This window comes from Eumetopias jubatus, unplaced genomic scaffold (assembly GCF_037043125.1).
Source record: "Eumetopias jubatus isolate StellerSeaLion01/CBP00866 unplaced genomic scaffold, mEumJub1_p1.0 scaffold_8, whole genome shotgun sequence".
Lineage (NCBI taxonomy): Eukaryota > Metazoa > Chordata > Mammalia > Carnivora > Otariidae > Eumetopias > Eumetopias jubatus.
In genome coordinates this window covers 72,611,832-72,633,832 of record NW_028274814.1, presented here as the reverse complement: position 1 = coordinate 72,633,832, position 22,001 = coordinate 72,611,832, and the positions used below count along the sequence as shown (strand labels likewise).

Below are 22,001 nucleotides of genomic sequence, written 5' to 3'. Positions count from 1 at the left end.
TGGCCCGTATATACCAAAAATTACGGTGCAAATTGGGAGTAAACTGGAGAGCATTACAGACTGTTTCAAAGGTCTCCAAATCTGCATTTGCTTTCATCCAGAAATTATAAAAATTTTAGGACCTTAACCTAAAAAAAATAATTAAGGATAAGTTCAAAGTTTTCCTAAAAGGAAAAGTTTTTCCAGAGTTTTTAGAGTAGCAAAATATCGAAAACAATTTTAAATGTCCAACTACATCCATGGGAAATTATGCTATGTAAAAAAGAGTTATGGGTGTTAATATCATAGTCATGGTTTACAGTTAAGTAAAAAAAGTATGTTCTAAAATTTTAGGTCAAATAGTCCAAATATGTGCATGCCTTTATGTGACACATGGACAAGGGGGACCTATAAGGACATACTCCAGGGTATTAACAGTGGCTCTTCTAGGTGGTAGGACTGTGAAGGACTCCTAGTTCTTCCTGTTCACTTACCTGCATTTTCCATAATGAGCAACTTTTTGTTTTTTTTTTTAAGATTTTATTTATTTATTTATTTGACAGAGAGAGACACAGCGGAGAGAGGGAACACAAGCAGGGGGGAGGGGGAGAGGGAGAAGCAGGCTTCCCACAGAGCAGGGAGCCCGATGCGGGGCTCAATCCCAGGACCCTGAGATCATGACCTGAGCCAAAGGCAGACGCTTAACGACTGAGTCACCCAGGCGCCCCAACACAATGATCAACTTTTATAACTTAAAAAAAGCTACTTTAATTTTTTTTAAAGTATAGTTTTACTTTTAAGAAATTTTCTCACACCTCAAAAAGATTAGTCTACAGTTTAGGTCTGCTCTCAGAGGTGGTGGGATGCTTTAGCCATCTTGTCTTAAGAAAGACACCCCAGGGTTATCACCTCAACATTTTATATCCCTGCAAATTCATAATGTGAGCTATTTTAAAAGTTCAAAATATTCATATATCTTGAAAAATTACAGTACGCCCTTTCCATTCTTTCCATTTTTTCTTGCTCCTCTCCCTCTTGTATTTGTAGCTGATTTGGTGAGATTGGGTTAACTGAACTCTGAAATCTACAATGCTCCAAAGCTTCACATACACACACACACACACACACACACACACACACACACACATGATTTTTCCTATTCATTATTTAATAAAATCATTTCTAACTATAATTTTAACTCAATTTACAATAGTTATCAGTCTCCAAATTGACATTTTGCCACCTAAAACAAAAGAAAATCTAAAACTTAAGTTGTACCTTTTTTTTAGGCTCCACTCAAGAAATAATGCACCAAACACTTTTGCATTCCTTTTTCCTGTATTTTTTTAAGTAAATAACAAAGACTTTACTTTTTTTTTTACCAGCTTTACATTTTTTTAAGATTTTACTTACTTATTTGACAGAGAGAGAGCATGAGCAGGGGTTCCCTGCTGAGGGGCAGGGGGAGGGCTTGATCCCAGGGTCCTGGGATCATGACCTGAGCCCAAGGCAGATGCTTAACCAACTGAGCCACCCAGGCACCCCCAGCTTTACTTTTTTAAACCTAAGCTTAACATTTAAACAATTGTCAAAAGTTACTAAGAAGCCAATATTCATGCACAACTAGAAAACATCCTCAATTTATATCAAATGAGAAACATATTACCATTAATGCATTAATATCTCTCAAAATTAAATACCAGAAAAAATTGAAATTATTTTTGGAGAAGATTCATCCTGACACTGTTAACTTCACAGCAGGTTGACTCTACTTGGCTCATGTTTCAAACACAATGGAAAAGCAGGTCCACACTGGTGTGAGCATACAAGAGTCAGGTCACTTTGGATAACATTTAATAAAAAAGCAAAGTGCATACAGAGATTTACAACAATTTAAAAAAAAAAATTAGCTCTATTATGGGGTCCCAACCATAAACTCAAAAGTCTATGATAAATAGGGCTTCGATGAGTTGTGTATAAATAATACTGCAGTTACAGTTATACTGAAAGTTCAATTATTTGAAATCTTCAAAATAAATAAATAAATAAAATGTTCCTGCTAATCCTTAAATGGGCTGGATATAGTCAACATTTCTGTTACATACGCAGATTTAATCATTTGTTGTCCAATCATAGCAGCTGCTCCTTATCATTTATCATAAGGACTTTAACTGATGGTCTTCTTCAACTTCTACTCTTTCTGGACCATCCTCGACAATTCCCTTTCTAGTGATTTTTCTGCCATTAACAATTTTAGTTGTTAGTAGAAGGTGATATAGATTTGAAGTTACACATCTCACTACCACCAAAGGCCATGTAAGAAAATGAAATGAGTCCCCCTTGACCTGGTGAACCAAAGGAAGTAAATCGATTTCTGTATCAATGAAGAAAATCCTCCACCGAAAGATGTAAATCCACTGAAGGCAAAGAAAAACAACCCGTGCCTCAGCACCTGCTTCTGCAAGAACCCCTTTGATTGCCCCCCACCAAGAAGTCCTCCAATGGGTCTTTGAAGAAGCCGAATGAAAACGGGTCCCTTCCACTTCCACCAAAAAATGCCCTGAAGACGTGGTCTGGGTTGCGGAAGGTGAAGCCAAACTCAAAGGGACTGTCAAAATGACCCACCTCCACCTCCACCTCCATTTAATCCTTCTTTGACATATTTATCATAGATATCCCGTTTTTTGGCATCTGATTACACCTCATACGCCTCAGCTACTTGTCTGGGTTTTCTCTCCACTTCTCGTTTATTCTCAGGATGCCACTTCAGTGCCAGTTTCTGATATGCCTTTTTAACATGCTCCACTGAGGCATGTCGCTGCCCGCGTAGAACTTCAGAGTGATCCAGCTGATTTAACAGGCTGTGGACTGAGTCTGAGGACAGAGCCGTGGGGTGCAAGAGCTGCTGGGGGGCAGGGGCTGCAGGGGAGTTTGGGCGCAGGGGGAAGGAGGGGTGGAGAGAGGACTAGGAATCTCGAGTGGGGGGAGGGGCGGGCTCGGAGACGCGGCCGACTTGTCCCCTCGGCTTCCGCACGGGGGCGCTGGCGGCGGTGGCGGCGGCTTCTCAGGCTCTCCATTCCCTCCCTTCTCCAACAAACAAGCAGAAAAGTTGTAACTTTCTTATTCATCCCATTCCAAAGAAATAGATGCTTCTCCAATGAACCCACATATAGCTCCATTTATAGGAACAAACTTTTCAAGTAAAAACTTTTGTACACGTCTATTCCATCATCTTTTTTAGTTTGCTGGGTCATGTTTTCCAGAAAATGAAGAATATTGGAAGAAGTCCCAGAAAGACTGGGGCAGGGCCACTATACGTCATGAATTTTCACGTAGAATTCTACTTTCAAATAGTTTTATTTTCAGCTTTTTAGTTTGGAAAACGTTCTTTTCGGAGGAGTGTAACTAAGATCTCCAAACGACACCACAATGGGAGATGCATCTTTAATCTGTTTGCAGGTAGGACAATTAACCTCACTGTTAAAAAATATAAATATAGGGGCGCCTTTGTGGCTCAGTAGTTAAGCATCTGCCTTGGGCTCAGGTCATGATCCCAGGGTCCTGGGATCGAGCCCCACATTGGGCTCCCTGCTCAGCGGGGAAGCCTGGTTGTCCCTCTCCCACTCCCCCTGCTTGTGTTCCCTCTCTCACTCTGTCAAATAAATAAAATAAAATCTTTAAAAATATATATATATTATAAAATATATAAAATTATATAAAAGTCAGATCACTTACCTAAGGCTGGGATGAAAATTATACCCACACAAAATTTTACTCTGTAAATAATTGAAATAACAGAAGTGTGGGGGGAAAGGTCAGTATGAGTATATAGGAATTTTTTGTAGCATAGTGGCCTCTGAGTCCTACAAAACTGGGTTCATAACTCTTAGTTGGCCACTTTCTAGCTGTGTCAACTTGGGCTAGGTACTTAACCCCTGAAAAGCCTCAACATCCTCATCAGTAAAAAGGGCTATAAATTAACCTACCCGGCAAGGCCCTCAGGAGGATTAAATGAGATAATCCATGTACAACACTTCACAGTGTGCCTGACACATAGGAAGCACTCTATAAACACATGTCATCATCATTTCTGAGACATGGCAATCTGTTCTATAGGCTGCTTGTTACGAATATGTACCCAATGGAGACCATAAGACACCAAAAAGATGGCAACTCCTATGAATTGCATAATGATTTTCAGTGGCAAATCAAGTGCTAATCTGCCCTCTATATACCACAGTCTGACCTTGAAAGTGTTTTCCAGACTCTGGTGAAAGTCATAGGAGCTCAGGTCTGCAGTCACAAAAGGAATGTGGCTCTTAAAAGCTTACGACAGACCACAGATATGGGGCAGTTAACTTATCAAGAGGAAATGGGCTCTGGTTTTCTTTGCAGGCCTCAGATCCAGGAGCTGCAAAGTTGAGTCACCAGCTTGCTATCTGACCCCAGGCCAGCCACTTAACCTCTCCCTGACCCCATTTCCTTACTTAAAATCAACTCTCTGCTCATGTTCCGTTCAAGTCATTATCTCTACCCACAAAAATTGGTTGTGACTAAGGTGTCCCGAAGATTTTGAAAATTAATTATTCAGTGAGTTGGGTTTACAAAATAGAACGGTGAAAGGTTGGGAAATGAATAAGTCCAGCTCTGCTTTTTGGTGTTTTGGTATTATTTTAAGAGTTCTCTTCCTGGAACAAAATCAACCCAGACAATAAGCTTTGTCTGACACTGTGACCCTAGTTGCTGATGAAGTTTTCTTGTGTTGGTATTTCTGGGAGTGACAGAATGGAAGAGAACAGGAGCCCCTTTGTCAGAGGGTAGTCAAGAGGGAAATAAATTTTTGTTATTTAAAGAGAATTTAGGACAAGCGAGGCAGTGTCATTTGTTAAAGAACTAGACCAGCAGCTTGGATTATTGGGTTTTACATTCAGCCTCTGTCTCTCTACTTAACCTAGGACAATTTAAACAACTATGGATAACCATAGGAGTAGTGCCTGAACTAAGAAGCTCTCCCAACTACCAATTTACACAAAATAAATGTACATCCACACCCCTCAGTACTCACTGAGACAAATGTCTCACCTTCCTGGGGTCTACCGTGAACACCTTGAACACAAAAGTATATTGTGTCTGTTTTTTGTCCTCACTCACACAATGACTAGCTCCAGAAATATTGCGCACAAAAGAAGTGATGAGGAAGTGTCTAAAGTGTCACATCTAAAAGTAACTGAAGTTTACTCTCTTTGTCAGAGTTTTTTAAACATCAACCATCTTCCAAAAAAAAAAAATGTCTGAAATATTCTACACCTTTTCCTGCTTTCTTGCTGACTTGACGTCAGCCATATCACCATTAATTGACTTCCTGGCCTGCAATAATTTTTGGTTTCCTTACTTGCTAACAGAAGCAGCCCTTCCTGCTTCTAATTTAGTCCTTTTAAGCTACTGAGAAATCAAATTAACAAGGCGTATCAGTTCAAGTTAGGTTCAGCTATGAGTAACAGAAAACCGACTGTAGTAGCTTAAATGCAAGAGGCATATTTGTTTGTGTAAAGAAGCTAGAGGGAAGCAGGGCGCCTAGGTGGCTCAGTCCGGTAGGCATCTGACTCTTGATTTAGGCTCAGGTCATGATCTCAGGGTCATGAGACTGAGCCCCATCTCGGGCTCCACACTGAGTGTGGAGCCTGCTTAAGATTCTCTCTCCCTCTGCCCCCCCTCCCCCACTTGCTCGCACTCTGTCAATCTCTCTCTCTCTCAAAAAAAAAAAAAAAAAAAAAAGTGTAGATGTAAGCAATACGGGTAGGAGGACTCCAGACCACCTTCTGAGGCCTTCTGTCTTTACTCTGTTCTATGTGACTTGTCATAGTCTAGGAAAGCTTTTGGAGCTCTAACCATTACAGCTCCCTTGCAAGCAGCAGAAAGAAGGAAGGAAATAATAACAAAAAGGTACAACTCTCCTCTTTTTACTGAACTGTTCTGAAAGTCCTACCAACATTTGTATGACATTTTATGCACCAAAACTTAGCCACACTGACTCCACCTAGCTGAAAAGGAAGCACGATTCTCCAAACCAGTATATTACATATATATATTCAAAGGCTCTAAAGCCTGTTTACTTTATTATTTCCCTGTTCTCAAGATGTAAAGATTGCTAGAAATCTTGCCTTTTGATAGGCAGCAATTGTCCTGAATTATCAGGAATGGAGCATTACATGTAGGGTGTTATCACATGTGCCAGTGCTGGGTGACATTTGGAAAGCAGACAAGATCTCATCTTCTTTGTAAATTCTAAGGCCATGTTTTACAATCTCTTAAAATCCATGCCTTCCTTTAAAAACATAAAAATCATATGCCTTCTTTTATTGTTATTTGAAAAAATTAAATTAGATATTATGATTCAAACTTTGCAAACACTCACATACACCAGTGGAGATCCTGAATTCACACCCACCACACTACCACCACCTGCTTTGAGACTCACTGTTCCAAGGCAATGTCAAGCAAAGGATAGACACAAAGTGTTGGTAGATGGTCTCACAAGAGGCTTGGGATGAAGGCAGTCGTGTCTCTAGATTCAGGTCTGATTATTTGGCCTGCTGATTTACTGGACACCAAATTGGAGAGGTTAACTGGAGATCTGATCCAAATTAACTGTAGTACTTTATGGACTAAAACAGAGACATGAAGGCTAATGAGACCACTAAGTAGATAATGCACTTCAACCAAATGCAAGGAGATGTCATATTTAATGGAGAAGAGGATTGTGAGAAAGCATATGTAGAGCTTCCGAGTACATGGAGATGGCTTCTTGCATTTTGAGGACCCAGTAACTCATTGAATGAGTGAATGAATGGGCATCGTACACCGGTAGGCACAGACCAGGAGATGAGGAGAGTGGGATGGTCAGATGAAAGGAACATCAAATAGTTTGGTGGTTTCCAACCAGTAAACAGAAGATCCCAGAGGGGGCCTAGTAACTATTGCAAATGTCTTCAACCCCTTATGTGCAATAAGCAATAAGCACATTTCTGTAGATTGAAAAAGAAAAGTACAATCACCTTGGTGATGGGGTGGTACAGTGTGTCAGAATATACCCTAGAGTCCACAAAGCTACTACAAGATTTCACGAAAGAAAATCTTCTCAATCTCCCAAATGCTCAGAATCTGGTAGGGAAAGGACAGCTTCAGGTTTCTAGCTCTGAGGAGCATCTCCTATGTATAATGCTTTCTGAAGATTTCCACCAAAGTAGCCCTTGAAGGCTGAGAGTTTACCAGAGCCTGAAAGGCTTCCTAGCACATCCCAAAGAAGTGCCCAGCATGAAGCTTGGAACTTCTTTGAAGTTGTCCTTTAAACATGCATGTAAATTGTATTCTATCCAATAGATAGTATTTGTTTTCATTTTATAATTTTCGCCAACATTAAAGCATGATTGCCATATTCTCCATCTTATACATAGCTCATTACACATAGCTCATTTTAAAAAACTGAAAATCTGACCTGCAAATAACCCAGGGGGTTACTGTGCTTAACCTTGCCTGAATGTTTTCATCTGCCACTTAAATAATTTTTAATGGGGTTAAAAAATACTCAGCCCTTGGGTATTTCTAAATTATATTCTGCCATCACATTTAGCTGGGTCTCCCCTCACTTTACCAGCTGAGGATGGAGAAAGGGAAGATTGTAAGCTGTCAGATGATAGTAATCACCCACAAAGGGAATGGAGAAACGGATTTTATGGAATAGCATTTCTGAAAGATCACTGACATGAAATCAGAACTATGTTTTTCAAACACAAGTAATGTAGGAACTTCTTTCAGATGAAAACTACCCATAATTTTAAGTGCAGACCTAACCATTATGACTTAAATGGCCTGTATCAGAAAGCCACCAAATGTAAATAATAATAGCATAAAACTTGGTAGTATTTCTGTGTATGTTCTTACCCAACTACATAACCAAAACAAATTTACATATTAAATAAAGGCAGAACCAACAAATTAATAGTTTTAATTTTTTTTTAAGATTTTTATTTATTTATTTAACAGAGAGAGAGAGAGAGAGAGAGAGCACAAGTAGGCAGAGCGGCAGGCAGAGGGAGAGGGAGAAGCAGGCTCTCCGCTGAGCAGGGAGCCCAATGCGGGCTCGATCCCAGGACCCTGGGATCATGACCTGAGCCGAAGGCAGGCGCCCCACAAATTAAGTTTTAATTTTATGTAACCTACAATGTTGTATAGAAAATAAATCTTTCAGTGTGAATAAGATTACATTTGATTTTTTTATGTAATAAAAACTTGAGCATAGAAGTTGCAGAATGTTAGTTATAAATTAGTCATCCAGATGACCAAGAATATGCTTAAAATTTTTTAATTATCATCAAGGTGAATGAAAAATATATTTTTTAAAGAATTCTGCATTCTTTTTTTGAAAAAGATTTTATTTATTTATTTGACAGACAGAGAGAGAGCACAAGCTGTGGGAGAAGAAGGAAGAGGGAGAGGGAGAAGCAGGCTCCCCACTGAGCAGGGAGCCCAATGTGGGGCTCGATCCCAGGACCCCAGGATCATAACCTGAGCCAAAGGCCGACGCTTACCCAACTGAGCCCCCCAGGCACCTGAATGGAAAATATTTTAATTATCGTAGAAAATACGCAGCCTTCTAAGAGTACATCCATACACTAGCACTCCTCCATGCCAAGTTTAGATGCATTCATTTAGCGGAAAGAATAAAGAAATATAAATATAATGAGAGTTCTTAGCATGCTGCATTGTTCTATCTGTTTCTGTGCCTGTCTCCAGCACTAAAGAGAGTGTTGCAAAAAGAAATGCACAGTCTGGCTCATTAGCATCTTCCTAAGTCCTAGTACAGTGCCTGACACATAGAAGGCCCTAAAAATATATTTATTGAGTGAATGAATACCTTTCCTAGAATTTCCTAGAATTCTACAGAAGGGTTTCAATCTAGGTGCTGATCAACAGAGTAAGGAAAAACTGCCCTAAAAGTCAGTGGAAGGTGTGCATTGATAAAACTTTGGATATCATTAATAGACTTCTCTCTCCCCGGGAGGATGGTCACAGCAGCTGGTGGGATGTAGAGGTCTGGGAAATGACGGGAGTTAATAGTGTTGCCAAAAGCTTTGGAGGAAATTGTGGTTCCTGAAGCCTGAGGCTAGAAGCCTGTGGTTCCTGAAGCCTGAGGTGATGAGATTGGTTTATATTTTACTTTCTTAAAAAGCTCTTTCTGGAACCCAAGGAGATAAATAGGTATATCTGCTAAATAATTTTCAATTTATGTCGATGTTAAACTCAAAAGGGAGGTGGAACCAGTCATTTTAACCCATCTTTAGGGGCGCCTGGGTGGCTCAGTTGTTAAATCATCTGCCTTCGGCTCAAGTCATGATCCCAGGGTCCTGGGATCGAGCCCCTCTTTGGGCTCCCTGTTCGGCAGGGAGCCTGCTTCTCCCTCTCCCACTCCCCCTGCCTGTGTTCCCTCTCTCGCTGTGTCTCTCTCTGTCAAATAAATGAATAAAATTTTTAAAAATACATAAATAAATCCATCCTTAAGTAGTAATAACATAATTGTGAAATATGATGATCACATGATACTAATTTCATTTTCCTGCCACTTGAAGAGAAGCTGAGAAAGGCATTCATTAACCAAGATAGCCAAATTTCTTTTCTTTCTTTCTTCTTTTTTTTGAGGGGGGGAGGAGGTGGGTTAAATTTCTTAAACATAAAAATAATCTTTTCTTTTCCTAGGTATGAATTATAAAAGAAAGTGAAATGATAAAAAAAAAATCTTCTTTTAAATGAGGCAGAAGATAACTTTTGGTGTGCCCAAAAAAAAAAAAAAATCAGAATTCAATGTGTAATTTCCAACCTTTTCCCCCATTCCTAAGAAGATAAACAGAAATATTTTCTCTCTGCAAAGGCCTAACAACTGATAACACTACTTGTTTTACCCATCCTAAGGGACAGGTGTGACAAGAGAGAAGGATCATATGATCTGATAAGAATGGAGGAAATTACATAAAAACACTTTCTCTGTGTAATTGAAGATACAAAGGAAAATTTGTTTTAACTAGAAGCTTTCATATTGAGAGTTTATAACTTAAATATTACTTTCTCTTCATGTTTTCTTGTTCAAACTCCCTTTTTTAATCTTAAAATGTAACCTAATTTCAATGGTAGGTTTTTGAAGTGGAAATTCATAGCTCTAGAATGGAATCTATAAACATAATGTGTTTGTTTTTGGTTTTTTTAATTCAGTTTAATTAACATATAGTGTATTATTATTTCAGAGGTAGAATTTAGTGATTCATTAGTTGCATATAACACCCAGTGCTCATTACATCAAGTTCAGCATCTCTTATGGTTTGCCTCCCTCTCAATTTTTATCTTATTTTTCCTTCCCTTCCCCTATGTTCATCTGTTTTGTTTCTTAAATTTCACATATGAGTGAAATCATACGGTATTTGTCTTTCTCTGACTGACTTATTTCCCTTAGCATAATATATTCTAGTTCCATCCATGTCATTGCAAATGGCAAGATTTCATTCTTTTTGATGGCTGGATAATATTCCACTATAGATCACCTCTTCTTTATCCATTCATCTGTTGATGGATGTCTAGGCTCTTTCCATAGTTTGGCTATTGTGGACATTGCTGCTATAAACATTGCGGTGCATGTGCCCCTTCGAATCACTATGTTTTTATCCTTTGGATGAATACCTAGTAGTGCAATTGCTGGGTCAGTGGGTAGCTCTATTTTTCACTCTTTGAGGAACCTCCATACTGTTTTCCAGAGTGGCTGCACCAGCTTGCATTCCCACCAACAGTGTTAAGAGGGTTCCCCTTTCTCCGCATCCTCACCAACGTCTGTTGTTTCCTGAGTTGTTACTTTAAAACATTCTGACAGGTGTGAAGTGGTATCTCCATTTGTATCTCCCTGATGCCAAGTGATGTTGAGCATTTTTTCGTGTGTCTGTTGGCCATTTGTATGTCTTCTTTGGAGAAGTGTCTGTTCATGTCTTCTGCCCGTTTCTTGACCGGATTATTTGTTTTTTGGGTGTTGAGTCTGATAAGTTCTTTATAGATTTTGGATACTATAAACATAATGTTTTTGCTGGGTTGCTACTTGATCAATCAAAAGTTGTTTGGGGTCCTTACCACGTGACTAACATAACATGTTCTTATGTATATATTCCTTCATTCTGAAATTTTTACTTTTAATTTAACATTTTAATACAGTATTACTTGTAAGTTCCCTCACATCCTTGAAGGAATAATGTGGTGGGTGGGTGGATAGATGACGGATGAAAGCATGCACAGATGGATGGGCAGACAGCTGGACAAATGGGTAAATGGATATACAGAGAAATAAAATGCTATTAGCACATGATCAGTAAAGATTGTAAGACAACATATAAAACAGCACAAAGTGTGCAATACAGATTCTGGTGCTGCAGAAATCAGGAGAGTTGATAACTGATGGGATTGATAGAAAAATGTTTTATGTCTTTTAGTCTCACACACGCCAAAAAACTCCAACACCACATGGAATCCCCAGATGTTTCTTCTTTCTGTTAAGGCCTCACTCACGACTGGGGAAAAATCACATGGTGTCTCTCCCCTTCCTCTCAGCAAAGTTTCCAACTTTTATAGCTTTCTTCTTGGTCTCTAGTCTTCTTCTTTCTCACTCTCAGAAGACTGCACTCCTACTTCCCACAGAAATGTGTAGAAATCAGATATGAATTTCCTCAACCTCTTTGTTGTCAAATCCAATGAATACATTTTGGTCCTTGACTTGCTTGACCTCTCTGAGGCCTCTGACATGACCAAGGCTTGTCTCTTCATGAAACACTCCTTTCTTGGCAACCATGAAGTTCCCCTTGCCTGAATTCTCTTACTTGTCTGGCTCTTCCTCCTCAGTTCCTTTCAGGAGTTCTTCTTCATCAGTTTAGAGTTGCTGTTTATACTAGTTAGCAATTGCAACAATAATGGTGCCTAACAAAAAGCCATTCCCAAATTCAGGTGTTTACAGTGACAAGCATGTATTTTCACCCTCTCAAGTCTGCAGCTGAACTGCCGTTCAGTCAAACTAGGGTGGGCTCTCTGCTTCAGACTGTGCGTCAGCTGGACTTGATTCTGAGTTGCAAGTCAGGCTCCACCTGGGGGCCAGTCTGCCTGTTTTTATTCTGGGGCCAGTCTGAAGGGACAGCGGCAACTGAGGGCATGTCTCTCTCACAAAAGATCACCAGAATATAAGAGGGAAGCTCAACGGCACATGTACATTTTATTTTTTTTTTAAGATTTTATTTATTTCTTTGACAGAGAGAGAGAGGGAGACACAGCGAGAGAGGGAACACAAGCAGGGGGAGAGGGAGAGGGAGAAGCAGACTCCCCACGGAGCAGGGAGCCCGATGTGGGGCTCGATCCCAGGACCCTGGGATCATGACCTGAGCTGAAGGCAGACACTTAATGACTAAGCCACCCAGGTGCCCCGGCACACGTATGTTTTAAATACTGTTCATATCATGTCCACTAACATTCCATTAGCCAAAGCAAGTCAAGGTATGGGTGTCTCATATATCCTCCATGAACCCACTGCAAGGATGTGGATATATAATGGAATTACGAGGAAGTAAGTAATTCAGAATAATCATTCAATTTTGTTTCCCAGGGTTCTTTCCTCATCCCCTTTCCCTCCTCATCTCTTCTTGGGTTCTTACCCTTTCTCATTACATGTTAACAATCTCCTCCCTAATCTATAGCTTCAATGCAGATTTTCTTGCCAATCTCCAGATCTATACAACCAGTTGCCAAATCTCTGGTTGGGCAAGGCCTCTGAAATGCAAGATAAAAGGAAAACTTCAGGAACTGCATGTCTTATCTTTCCATAGATAACCCAAATTGTGACTCCCACCTAATTAATATTTAACGAGGGGTTATTATGTATCAAGCACTGTTCTAGGGGCAGGAGATAGAACGATGAAGAAGAAAAGGGAGAAAGAGGAGGAGGAGCATGGGGAGGAGGAAGAGAAGGGGGAGGAGAAGAAGAATGCTACCCTCATGTTGCTTACATTCCACCATGCTTGTTAAATAATTCTAAATTTTTAGGTATCAGTTAGGGTTGCATCACTGTATCACTACAAATAATATAGAAAACAGATTTATTATAGGGATTAGACCACATGTGACTGTGGGAATAGTCTCTGCAGGCCGATGGAGGAGTCTATACAGGCTGTTTTCTCTGTGACTAGGGTTGATCCAGTATAGCTAGTTATCTCAAGGTCAGCCAGACTGGCAATAGGGAAGGAAAGCTGAATCAGAAACCATGAGGATGGACTGGGACCTAGGTCTGCCTCACATCTCAACCTCGGTGCCTTAGGAGACCTGCCGGTGCCCTTCCCCATGGAGCTGCACATTCACTTGGCTTAGCCCTCGGGGAAGCTGATGGAGGGAACCTGGTGAAAGGTGGGAGCCACAGACCTGGGAGCTACCCTGCACCAACTAGGTGAGCCAGCAGACCTGCAACTGCATGGGCGAGTTGCTACAGTGGCTCGTGCCCAGCACTGACCTGCAGAACTCAATATGGCTGCAATTTCATTTGAGCTTTCTTGCCTAGAATGTCTCCTGTGGCCAATACAAACCAAAAATCATCCAGGAAAGAGAATGCTGGGAAACATAGTTCCAGAGTAAATAAGGTGACACAGAATAAAGCCATTATAGTTTGTTAAAATATATATATTTTATATATATGTAATATATATACATATGTTACAAAAATATAAGTATTTTATATATATGTATGTGTATATGTACATATATAATATGACTTCAGGGTGACCTGAGTGGTGCATAGAATTTATATAATCCTAGAGATGAGACGATTCACCCAAAAGGCAAAGATCAGTATAATGGTTTATCACAATAAATGGTTTGGCCAAGCTTCAGAGGCTTATCTTTTAGAAAAATGTGCTCGATAATACACTTACCTGCTTAGGGACTTTTTAACATTTGATGGAACCTGATCAAAAGATGCTAGTAAATCAATATACAAATCCCTAGTGTTAAATATGTTTAATTATTTGGAGGAAAGATATTACATAGAGACAAGAGGATGTGTTCTTTATATGTCCGAGAACTTCCGGCCACCCAGGAGCCATTTACTCTTCCAGCAGAGTAATTTATTGGGGGCCTAAAAAAGTAAATGCACCAACCCCATGACTAGCTTACTTGCGGGTAGTAATTTACTCTCCTGGAAGCATCTGGCTCATCACTTTTACTATAGTTTTCACACATATTCTGAAGAAGGTGTCAATCACTTGACTATCTGGGTACAATTGACATAATTTAGAACAGATGTCACATCTCACTAATGGAAAGAAGGCTCTGCTTGGAGAACTGCTGAAGGGGATGGGAAGCGCATGCAGCCGGCAGGCCCTGGAGCAGAGCCCGTGGGCACAGACACTCTAGGCAAAGGTTTAAAGTAGAAGCTGACCTACAGTATACACAAGACACCCACTTTCTTCACCCTTCTTCCCTTTGCTCGCCCTCTCTCATTGTCTACTCCTCACGCCCCCTGGATCTAAGGAAAGAAGCCAATAAACTAATTCACACTAAGGTGTAAAACCCTGATAAGACAGCTATGGGATATGAACAAGGTCAGAAACCAAGGAAAAACATCCAAGTGATGAGATTTGAGGGAATCTTGAGCCAATAAGGGAGGATGTAAACCTTCAGATTCCCTCAACTTAATCCCTCCACGCACTTAGAGCCTGCCTTATGCCCTAGCACGGTGGACTCACAGATGGTAAGAATGAGGACCGTTTTTATTCAGCTCTAGTGCTTTCCCCCAGACTCCAGATGTAGGGGAAACCTCAGCCCACCTTTTGTGCTTGTTTCTTATGAGCAATTTAGGTGCTCTAACTAATAACAGGCCAGCACTGGCCTTTCCTGTATGCTGCTTTTTCTACTGACTGAAACTCAGAAGCAGTATGCTCAAAATATCTTTCTCGATATTTATTTCTCTCACTACTAAATTCTTTCTCCAAAACTCATAGGACAGATGTAGAGAAAGAGAGAGTCCTATCACAACAGGGAAATATGAATTTTCAAATAAGAGAGCAAAAGGAAATGAAATACAAAATAGCCTGAAAAGATTTCCTTTCTTGAGATTGGAGAGGCTTTCAAACCAATGCTTGAGTTTACACACTGTACAGTACTGTACTTTCAGCCCTCTAGATTCCTAAAGAAGTGTCCTTAATGGTCTAGCCTTGAATTGCCCTACCCTGTTGTCTGCCCTCCCCACTGTGCCAACCCTCCATATCCCCAGCCCATAAGCAGCTCAGATCCACGTTAATGCCAAGAAAGCCCTGCATGGGGTCCCAATTTCCTGGAGCCAAGGGCAAAAATAAAGCTATGAAATTGTTTGCAAGAGCTTAAAATAACTAGTCTGGCAAAGCTAAGCTCCACTTTGAGAGAGACAACAGAACAGCAGAAGAGAATTTTAACCATCCCACTGCCCATAAATGACCTCCCTGCTCTGCTCAGCAGTACACTTCCTTCCTATGAGAACATCTCCCCTAAGGCAGGGACCATCATTCAGCTTTTTATTTTTCACCCACATAGCATCTTTGTAAACGTCTACTGAATAGTAAAAGACCAGTAGCAATGAGAGAAGGGCTCTTAATGTAATTTAATATGACTTCAGAAACCACAACCAGGAGACAAATACATCAGTGGATGCATTTTTCTTTTAGAATGACCAAAATTTACTCATCATGAATCCTCTGTTGTAAGCATGTCCCAAAGGATTGCAAAACAAAAGCTAGATTCACCGGCTTCTTCCGTGCTAAACAAGACTCACCCTGTCCCTTGGGGCAGCCAGCAACCAAAAAGGGTTTGCACCCTGCCCCAAGGGGCAAGCAACTGAGAGCAAAAAGGAGTCTAAAATAAGGAAGGCTGGGTGGAGGAGGTTCCAGCCCCACCTGCACCATCCAGGGCACTGAACCAAGTCCCTTGGATGGAGGTCCAACAATTGAGGGCAGGTTAATCAACACCAATCTTGGCGTTTCTCTGTAGCGGGCACAGAACCAACACGATGCACTGTCAGGCGCACAGACACATGCCTTCTTGCCAAACCCTCGGGCAAGCTGGATCCAGTCTCCATTATCTAATTTGATTCTGAGCCCCTGGCTACAATGGTGGATGAGGTCCAAGCCCTAGTAAATCCCCATGCACTGAATGGTTCCCAGGAACTCAGGTCAGCTCTGGCACCTCCACGGAGTCAATGCTTAGACTATGTACCCGCCCCTCTCCTCCACTCACAGATTTCAAGCTGGGCCCTGGAGACTTCCAAAGTGGAGGGAGCCAGGAATCAGACAGGATGTTCTTAAACAAATATGAGCCGAAGCTGGCATTAGCACCAGGTTAGGTTATCTGAGATGCCAGGAGCCCTAGCACATTCCTGAATACACTGACTCCCAGAATGATGACCAATGTTTCAAAGTTTTAGATCTCCCTCAAATGTCATATTAAAGACTAAACTTGCCCTAGATACATCTATATTCATCTATAGCCATCACCCAAGACATTATTTATGTTACTCTGGCTGCCTGATAAAGTCAGGGAGTTTAGAATCAATTTGGGGTCCATCTTCATATCCTAGAATCTAGCATTGAGTCTGGCACACAATATATAAGCAACAAAACTTTATTGAAGTGAATTATTCTTGCTGGTAATGTGGTACATATCACAGATCACATACTCCTTTGTGTTAAACATATTTGTATACTATGTTGAATTTACTTATATACCATATTATAAGCTTGTAAAGGAATAGAGGCATCGTAGGTGACCAGTAAATTTATGTTCATCAAATAAATGAAGTTGGAGAAATCATGAATTTCTCAAAACCATGAAATTTTTAGAAAACAAATTTGGACTTCATATTTTGAAATATCTACCACTGAATTCTTTAACCACCATTGCTAAAAATGTTATGTATTGTGTTGAAGATTGTTGCAGAATGATATATATTGGCTTTAACCACATCTTCTAATCAATATTCTAATGCGCATAAAGGGGAAAGGAGAAACTCCCCAAAATGTCAAAGGCCTAAAGAGCAAAAAACGTATTGCCTAACATTTTCTATACCAGCAAGTCTACTTAATCAGCTCACTGTAATGGGAAAGATTTTCATAGTGTTGGTAGTCTCTGGGTATCAGCACGTGGTCTCTGGGCTTGTTACTCAGCAGTTTGGAGCTAGGGGCAGATATCCCAAAGCAACTTTCTTCTCTCAAACACACTAGACATTTAGCTGAGCCAAATGGTTCCCATGGATACTTCCCATATCAGGAATTGTGTGATGTCCATATGTTACTTGATTAATATACTTTTAGTGTTAATAAATTCAAATTGGTGAATATTAATAGAAAACAGGAAACTCCTAAGTAAAGGTGAAAATTTAATGCAAATCAATGTCCTACGCAATATAGATTATGATGCAGTTTATTAAATGAAACAGCATTTCTCAAAGGGGCTAGAAAAAAGCGAGCTAGAAAAATGCCTGGATGGCATTTTAATATACACCATTCTAATTTTACCCAAGCTAAATAATTGTATGTTATTATAATGATACACACAATTACTAGGTAATAATAGGGTTGCATTCATATACTAAGCACTTTACAATCTACAAGTACAATGGTAATGCAGTAATGGTTACCATCAAGTTTGCAAAAAGTTTGCTGCCTCTGTTGTCACATGCTCACATGCCCTAGTACAACCGAATTTTCCAAAATCCTTACAAACGTCACAAAGGAGCGAGGTAACTCAAGAAAGGTGAAGGTGGTTTGCTGTTTGCAAACGGATCTTGGCTTATGAAAAAGAACATGAATTAAGGAGCGAGGTAATTTGAGAAAGGTGAAGGAGGTTTGCTGTTTGCAAAAGGATCTTGGCTTATGAAAAAGAACATGAATTAAGCAGTCAGACTAATCTGGATTTGAATTCTGGCTCTTATATACGAGCTGTATGACCTTGGGCAAGTGATTTCACTACTCTTTCCTAATCAGCAAGAGCGATGATAAAATACCCTTCCAAAAACTGATGCAAAATTATGCCGGAATAATGTATGTGAAAGCACCTTGCATCACACTTGGAAGATAGATAGTACATGCTTATAAATATTTAGTTTTCTTCTTTATGTAGAGTGAATTCTTTGCTTAAAATTCACAGCTGATACTGGGGAGTATGGATAGCTTTACCCACTTGCCCCATTTCCCCCACATTCTCTGAGGTAGTCAGGCCCCATCACATTTCTACCCTCATCTTCCCCTTAGTCTTCAGGTAAAATGAAATTTTGGGTCTCAGATAACTGAAATTTTAATGAGCTGAATCAGGATACTTTCCTACAGACAGGGGAGGTTTTTTAGGGGGGAAGGGCATCCAGATTTTTGGTTCACCTTCGTATCCTAAAACAGCATCAGATAGAGGAAGTGGTCTGTGAGGTCTTTCATCTAAAAAAATAAATAAATAAAATAAAACACAAGCTGAAAAATCTGGGTTCCCCTGTTCCAGAGATAGGGTGGTAACTAGTTCAGTGGAGACTACGGGGAAAATACTGCGTGTTAACCTAATGAGATAATTGTACAAGGTCCCTTCCATGTAGAGAACCCAGAGCCCTTTAATATCAAAAGCTCCACTTGTGCTGAGAATATATTTGCCCTAATTTAGAAGTTCTGGAACTCTCTCAGACCACTAAAAGGAGCAAAAACTTTAAAACTGAATGCTCCTCATATGGTTTCCCTTTAGGTTATATTTAGTTCAATAAAGGAAAAGTAATTTACCTGGAAGATTTATTATGCATTTCCAAAAGGTAGACATTTACTCTCTCCTCATCACCAGGATTAGGCACAATTATGTCATTAACCTTCCAAACATTCCTTTGGGATGGTGGTGAATTTCCTAATAACCATTATGGTCAAGCTGAGGTCAGAGGTAAACAAAAGGTTAAGTATCACAGACTCTAAGGTCATATAACTTCAGAGGCAAAAACCACGATTGGAATCTAGGTTCTCTGGCTAATTACCTCACTGCCGTCCAGACTGGTATGTCTCTTCTGATGCTTACGGAGACTTTTAGTTTCTGATGTTCACGGGTCATGAGGAAAGCGGGAAAAAAAAAAAAAGGAAAAAAATGAGCAAATAACCAGGGACAGAAAGAGGCACTCCTCAGCCTGCTTCATCCTGGTTATTTATGGCCTGCCTATCAGGGACACAGCTTACACAGCTAGGGCTTTATAGAGAAAAATCTAGACCAGATGAGTGAGTGTATTCAACGTGGTCAACCAATCTGGGACAGAACAGCATCAGCTAGTACAGAGACAAAACAGGGTTCTTGCAGCTGACCTTTTTCATGCTCTCTACCTAGGAAATAAACAGAAAATTCCTTCATATTACCCAGTTTGCAGCTCAGATCCTAAGTTTATGAAGTTAAAGTAAGTGGAATTTATCGAGATTCTACTGCATGCTATACACTATGTTGGACATTTTATAAACATTTTCTTATTTAATCTTTATTAGAACCTTTCAAATTCTACATTATGCTCCCATTAACCCACTGAGACCACCAAGGCTTCGAGAGACCAAGTGAAGCAAGGTTTACACTTACCAAGCAAGGTTTAGGAGCTTCTGAAGTCTGTGATCTTTCTGTTGTGTTTTAATTTTCTTACAAAGAAATTCTCTGTAAGGTGAAGGCCAGATCAAACCATTCCTCTCTCTGTAGACCACTCATCAGCAACTTTTGACAAGTGTCTTCAGCTGGGATTTCTTTGAAGTAAAGTCAGTTCAATTTCAGGGATCAGTTTGCCTCCTCCTGTATATGCCAAGGAAAGACTGTACATAGACACTGATCACAATACCTGTTTTTATCAAAGGATCCCCCATAACCCAAACTATAAACTTCCATAAAAGGAAAATGGTGGGTTATATGGCTGCCTGAAATGGCCATAGATTCCATTGCCCCCTAGGACAGTAGTATTTAATGTTATACTTGCTAGAAACCTAAGAAAAGCATGAAAGGTAATCTTTAAAATAAACAGGACCATTGTCACATCCTTCTCTTCTTTTTTCCCTCTACTCCTGATTTAGGACTTGCCTCTTCTCTCTAGAATCTAGAATGTCTAGAGCAGGGCTTCTCAACCTCAGCATTATTGACATTTGGGGGCTGGATAATATTTTGGTACAGTGAGTGGGGACCGCCCTGTCCACTGTGAAATGTTTAGCAACATCCCTGCCCTCTACTCATTTCGATGCCAGTAATAGCAACACCCTCCCCAGTCATGAAAATCAAAAATGTCTCCAGATGTTGCTGAATGTCCCCTAGAGGACAAAATTACCCCCTGATTAAGAATCACTGGTCTCAATTATGGACTTAGTTACCAAAAAGCTGTAGGAAGCTCTAAATAGAATGTTGTTATACTGCCCCGAGATCCTTTTCAGGACACAGCAATCCTTGCTCATCTTAAAAGGCTGATATTCTGGACTCGAAAGAAAAGTAGATGGCATTCTTCGGGTGTCATCTGCAGTGAAGGAGAATAAAGAAGTTCTGATCTTAGAGAATTTGGCAGGAAGCAGTCATCCATTTCCTAGGTAGTAGATGGACCCCCCAAAAATTATAGGATGAATGGAGTCATTCTTCAAAATGTATACCTTCTCAACTGAATCTTCTTAAACTGGAATAAGTTATGGAAATGAGAAAAACACAATTTTCCACTTCTTCCCATAGTGTTATTTTTTCTTTGGTGCAAATAAATCAAAGACTAAAACTTAAAGATATTCAGATGGCCTAAACAAAGTTTCTTAAAAAAAAAAAAAAAGGAAAGAAATGTCTATTGTTAATATGTTGTTTGAGCCTTGCAAAATTATTTTAATTCTGTAATGTTTTTGCCTTTATTCCTTGGCCTTAGGAAACTTATAAAATGAGGGGAAAGTGGCACAACATAACAATAGAAACATTGATCTCCACTTTTTCCTATTTTAAATTTTTTGTAATCTGACTTGAGTCAGTTTTACCAAGGATTAATCACTGAAGTTCTTGTTTGGCTGTTAGATTTGTCTGTGAATAAACACTGGATTGTAGGTGAAATATAAGCAAATATCTCCAAGCATTGTAGTGCAGAACCAACGATGGGAGGGTTGGATTAGGAGAGGCTGGAGATAGAGCTATTTGAAGTAACAGGATACATGAATTATCTAAGTCATTCCATACTGTTAAATAGATATAGAATGTTCTAAACTCTTAGGATTCAGAGGAAAACAGTGTATATAGATAAAAAATATGCACATGCATAATGATTTAATCCTCACAACAACCCAAGAGGCAGACTGTCATTATCCCATTTTTCTGGTAAGAAACAGAGGCACAGAAAGGTTAACTAGCTCAAACTCATATAGTAAGAGGCAGAGGTGAGACCTGAACCCTGGCAGTTTGACTCCCAAGCTCACTCAACTAGAGTACACAACTCTTTAGGAGATTTAGAAGCAAGGATCTAGGAAGGAAATGGGATCATTTGTCCCAAAGAAGTGTAAAGTGATAGATCATTAAAATTATGTCCATACGGAAGGAAGACCTGGCAATAATTCTGTTAATTTTATCACCATACAGAGAAATTCCTTTGGAGTCGGGAAGAAAGGGGCCTGACCCATCCCCTTCTGCTATCTATACGCATCAGATTAGCCCTGTAATTGCCAAATGCCAAGCCCACTTGGAAGATTCAGCCATAATGTTTCTTTAAAGATAAACAGTTTTGTAAATAAGCAATCTTCCCACTCCCACTCCCACTGACGACTAAGAAGAAGCCCTGTGTGGGAGGCTGAGTAATTAGCTCAGATCTGGAGTAAGGGACTCCAAACTCATGAGGAGATTCTTCATGGTTACCTCAGATATACTGCTGGGAGTTCAACTGCCCTGCTGCTACTATTTCTCTTTTCTCCAGTCTTAGAGGCACACATGCTCCTCCTCGG

The 22,001-nt window shown here is 40.0% G+C and overlaps 1 pseudogene; it reads right to left on the bottom strand.

Moving 5' to 3' along the window:
• Positions 1-2,094: 2,094 nt before the first annotated feature.
• Positions 2,095-22,001, bottom strand: part of LOC114224069 (dnaJ homolog subfamily B member 6 pseudogene) — an 86,227-nt pseudogene continuing 66,320 nt past the window's right edge.